A 6,000-nucleotide genomic window follows, 5' to 3' on the forward strand; every position below is an offset into this window, starting at 1 on the left:
TTTACTTTTAACATTTTACTTACCAATTATCTCTATTCCTTGAGAAAATTTTAATACACCTAACAATAAAGCAATCTTAAAGTTCATGTTACATTCCACATCTACTGTGCACCTCACCTCTTTATAAATCTTTTTTCTTAATTTCCAATAATTTAACTTCACTCTCTTTCATATCTCATTCCATTGGTGGGGGGGGAAAGTGAAAAGACAAACAAATATATTGTAACAAGTATGGATGCTCAAGCAAAAACAGTTCTCTTACTCCAATTCTATCACTTCTTTGTAATATATAAAATAATTCAACTTGTTCTGGTTACACTTCTTTAGAAAACGTATTGATAACATGAAAGTCCCCAAGAAGAAGTATCCTAAGATGATATAGGGCCTTGAAATCATACCACATGACATTACATTGTAGAACTTGTGCTATGTAGTTAAGTAAAAGTTAAGTGTGTAGGTGCATATTTGTGTGTGGACATGTTTGTGTATGCATGTCTGTGTGTGTGTGAGAGAGAAAGAGAGAGAGAGACAGAGAGGGAGACAGAGAAAGAAACAGAGAGAGACAGAGAAAAACATAGAGATGGGGGACAGAGACAGACAATAGATTATACTTTTCTGCTTAGCCCAACGGTCCTCGAAGCAATAGTATGAGATAGTGAACAGACAAATTTCCACTTGATACAGGAAAACCTTCTTAACCATTAACACTGTTCAGAGTTATAACTGGATGCCTTTAGAGGCAATGGTTTCCAACACAATGGGAATCTTCAATAAAAGTCACATATGCTCTGTTGAGATATTTTAGAGTGGGGTCTTTTTAAAACAAGAGATATTCTGGGTCACATTCCAACTGTGAAGTTCTATGATTCCAAAACAATTTTAATTCTTATGAGAGTTTTGATTAATTTCTATTTACTTAGAGAAATGATTAAGTGCATCAATGAATCTTAAACTATAAGGAATTTTGACACAATATGGCAGCTAAAGCATCAAAGGTTCTTAGCATCTCAGCATCAGAAAGAACATTAGAGATTATTTCATCAACAAACAGAAACCACTACTAACACCACAATGAAATACAAAAATAGAATTGTTTGTATATGATCATAGATCTATAGCTGGAATTAACCTTACAGGCCTTTTAATCCAACTCTTATAATTTTATAGATATCGCAATTGAGACACAGATCAATGAGGTGACTTGCCCAAGGTCTTGCAGGTACTGAGGTAGGATTTAAACCAAGATGTTTCTTTCTCAAAGTTTAATGTTTTGTATACTACAAAGCATCCATAAAAGGTGTTCCCAATTCAGTTTAAATACCTATAATGATAGAAATCTTACCATTTTAAGAAGCCTATTATAAGATTAGGTATTTCAGTTTAACCCAACTGAACCTACCTCTGGAACAACCAGAATAAATCAACCTTTTATCATATTTTAACACAGTTATGATATCTTTCTATTGAGTTCTCTTTTATGAGCCAAATCTTTTTAGTTTCTTCCTCAGGGATGATAGCTTAGTAAACCATGAAACTCCTAAGCACTTAGGATAGTGCCTTGCATAGTGTAGGAATTTAATAAATGTTTGTTGAATCAATGTCCAAGTTTTCTGACTTACCTTCCTGGTTTTGATCCTATTAAATCTTTCAATTTGATAATATCACCTCTAACCTGTGGTGCCTAGAATTGAAAATGACACAATAAAAGTGGATCAGACCAACAGAAAGAGCAGTGGAATTGTTTTTGTCTTATGATTTGGACAATATATATCTATTAGTACAGGAAAATTTTGCCTTAGGTGTTATAGTACCCACATGAGTCAACAAAAACTTGCAGATATCTTCTATATGCTCTGCTTCTAAGATTATGTTTCTCATTGTTATTTGTGCAAATGTTTTGTTTTTTTTAAAGCTAGTTTAAGGACTTACCTTTTATAGTTGAATTTGTTGGTTCTGGACTATCTTTATAATATATTGACATAACTTTGAATTTAGCTTCATTTATAATTGCGTTGTCTAGCCTTCTCAGATTTATTTCAGCTTCAGATTTAATGAGTATGCCTTGTATATTCATATACATGTCACTAGATAATGGAACAAGGTCAATCACAGAGCCCTGCACTATAGTGCCACAGACCTTTCTCAAGTTGATCTCAATTCATTAGGAAGAATACATTAACATTTAGGAATATAATTATTATAATTTAATTGTCCACAAATATGTTATCTTTGTCAAATTATTTTGCAAAATAAGTATATCCCTTTAATTCTTTTTAGCAACTAATTAAGTACTTTCATCAAAAAAAGGAAATGGGGCAGCTAGGTGGCACAGTGGATAGAGCACTGGCCCTGGAGTCAGGAGTACCTGAGTTCAAATCCGGCCTCAGATTCTTAACACTTACTAGCTGTGTGACCCTGGGCAAGTCACTTAACCCTAATTGCCTCACTAAAAAAATTTTTAAAAATTAAAAAAAAAGGAAATAGGGTTTGGTTTTGGTAGTTGTCTTTCATTCTCAAAGAGGACCATGACATCAGAGTGATGTCATGACTGGTAGTGAATTGGATTTAAATGAGGGAGGGCTGTGAAAGGTCACCTACCTCACTCTCCTCCAGAACTATCTGGGTCCAGTGGCAAGATATATATCAGGATGACTGGAAATGGCTCAAGATGTTTATGACAATTGGGGTTTAGTGACTTACTAGGAGTTAGAAAGTGTTTGAAGTCAGATTTGAACTAAGGTCCTCCCAACTTCAGGGCCAGTGTTTTATCTACTGAACTACCTAGCTGTCCCTTGTATTTAGTAGGTTCATGTTAGCTACTAATGTACATGGCCTTTTTTTTCCAAAATGGTTATAATAATGCATTCCATAACTTTACTAGGAATCAAATTCAAGATTATTACATTATATGTTTCAAAATCTGTTCTTTCCTCCTAAAGAAAAAAAAGATTTTCTTTTGTCCCAAGTTTTCAGACATTTTGAAAAGTAAACCAGAAATCATGTAAAACATCTATATAGTTAGAGTGATGGATTACAGGGAAACTGACCTGTGAAAATATATTTTTATAACTGTCTGCTATGGAAAACAGAGTGAGAAATTCATGAGATATATCAGAGAGCAGTTAGGAAAACAACATCAGTTAGTTATCCCAAGAGCAAGTGAGCAGGCAAATACATGCCACAGACTAGTTCCAAAGAAAAAGCTCCATACCCTTGTCTTAGTTAAAGTAGATAAACATTCTTTGTTCCCTGCTTACAGACCTTAGTTTTAGGTCTTTAGTGGTAAATCAATCAGACCCAGATTGATTAACTTCCAATTTTCCTACCTCAATACAATATGTTATCAGTTCTATCAGCATGACACAAATCAGTTTGACAGTTCAACTTAAAAGCAAAAAATATAACGGGAGTCTATAATTCAAAAGGGGATGAAATATATAAGAATACCTAGATTTTTATTCAATATTGGGGAGGAAAACAGGTTGACTCTAGCAGGCAAAAGCATTTATTAGAGAGCAATAAAGTCTACCAATTATCTTAAGGAAAGAAGTCACACTAAATATAGATATGTGTATATTTAATATGCATGAAAGCACACACAAACACACAGTTAGTCAGTCAACAACTATTTAATAAGTGCTAAGTGCAGGTGATACAAAGACAAAAGAAAGTCCACGACCTCAAAAAGCTCACTGTCTAATGCAGGAAGAAAGCAAAAATTAAAATCACTCCATTGATTAATTTTTGTATTAGGGGGTGATGAATGCATTTTTAGAAATAAACTAACATCACCTCTACAATGGGTCCCAAAGATACAGAGAGGTCCACATTCCAAATCTATACATTGCAAAGAATGCCAAAGATATCATTCCCATTTTTATGTCAGACTTCTGATAGCAGGTAGATACAGTCAGTTCACAACATCCATTAACTTCAAATATTCATGTGATTTCATTCAATAAACTAATTTTCACTTTCCAGGTGGCAATAGCACACACATTCCAGAAGACGTATGGAGAGAGAGAGAGAGAGAGAGAGAGAGAGAGAGAGAGAGAGAGAGAGAGAGAGAGAGAGAGAGAGTTTGTGTGTTATCTAATCATTCTATGGGTGGTAATTGTTAAGTCTGTGCTTTAAAGAGCAAAAATACTATGGTTTTTGCTCTTTTTGCCATTTTTTAGATGATAAACACATATTTATTATTGTATCTGAGACTAATAACATTTAACAGTAGACAAAATTCTCTTTGGCAAAGTCTGATATATCAACAATCCTAATAAGTAAAAATCAGTATAGTGCATTAAATTGTATAAAAATACATGAGTTACTGATTTTCATATATTATTTTCTCCTATACAATGTCTAAGTTATGTACCTAGCTATATACTATATGATAGAAACTAAACCATTAATCAATATTCTCAAATTGACCCTGAATTTTATAGACTTCCTAGTGTCTGTTAAAATGGGACAAACCCCAGGTTTTAAGTCTGCAATTCAAACCCATCCCCCCCATTTAGTTAATGAGGTCAGGCTGAAACAGACATTTTCTAATCATCTAAAAGCAGCTCTGGGAATCATAAAGTACTTAGTTCTAATCCTATTCCTGACACTGACCCCCTTTGCGGCCTTTGGAAAATTACTTAATCTTTTCTTAAATGTTGCTGTTTGTGCAGAGAAGATAATAATACTTGCTCTCTCTCAGAGGTATTATGTAGATTTTCCAGCTTTAAAAACAAAACAAAACAAAACATAAAAGTGAGTGGCAGCATATGCATCCTAAATCTTGTAATTACTAAAGTTGGAGTTTATTAGAAAAAATGAATTGCATTTCAATTATACAGGCTCAAAGAAGTGTCATGAAGTATTTAAATATCTGGTTTTGGGGGGATAGGATGCCAATTAAAAATCAGGTAAGTGATAATGAACCTTTCAACGTACAGCCTGTGCCATCAAATATAAAGGCTGCTTGGAATATCAATCGTAGCCTTCCTGAAACATGGCTAATTTGGTTCAAAACAAAAGCACATTTGAATATTAATCTATAAACCTAACAAGAACTGGATATTTTAACTTATTATTTTGAGTTTAATCAGCCTACAGAAGAAAGTATAAAGTTAATCAAATATGTTATCCCCATAAAAGATTAAGCTCTTATAGTTACATAGGGAAAGTTTTAGGGTTCTAATAAAACCTCTTCTCTTCTCTACCATCATAAGAATAAGAATTTGCTTTCAAAAGAAATTTTTTAGTGTTTTTTTCTTCAGGTAAATAACACTTGATTCAAGGTGTTATTTAAATTGCAATTACCATTTTTACCTTTTTGTAAAATTTTAATCAATGTGAGGCACACTTAGGAAGGAAATTCCCACTCCCTTTACCTGTAGTAACTGAAAGGTTAAATGCAATAAACGTGATCACACAATCAATGGTCATCAGAGGTGAGACTTGAACTAAGCTTTTCCTATGTCAAAGCTCAACTCTTTATCCATTTTATCATTATGCCTTATTATCTTGGCCAAAATATTTACTGTCAGTGAAAGAATTTGAGGAGGCTTGTATGAGGTATGCAGTACCACATATATGAACAGTTCTTTATTGACCTTCATCCAACATTTTGGAATTTCTATTCTAAAGATTAATAATGAACAATATGAAATTTTCCTTCCCTTCCCTTCCACAAGGGAATTCTATAAAACATTTAACAAAAATGTATTCTGACATTACATCAACTATTTGGAAAAATAGGCAAAGAAGGAGTCCTCCCAAATTCCTCTTCTGATACACATATGGTTCAGATACCTAAACCAGGAAGAACAAAATAAGAGACAGAATACTTTTGGCCAACATGATGTTAAAGTTTTACTTTACTCTCTCTTTTTTTCTTTTTTTGGTGAGGCAATTGGGATTAAGTGACTTACCCGGGGTCACACAGCTAGTAAGTGTCAAGTGTCTGAAACCAGATTTGAATTCAGGTCCTCCTGACTCCAAGGCTAGTGCTCT

Source organism: Dromiciops gliroides, chromosome 3, assembly GCF_019393635.1.
Source record: "Dromiciops gliroides isolate mDroGli1 chromosome 3, mDroGli1.pri, whole genome shotgun sequence".
NCBI classification, from domain to species: Eukaryota; Metazoa; Chordata; class Mammalia; order Microbiotheria; family Microbiotheriidae; genus Dromiciops; species Dromiciops gliroides.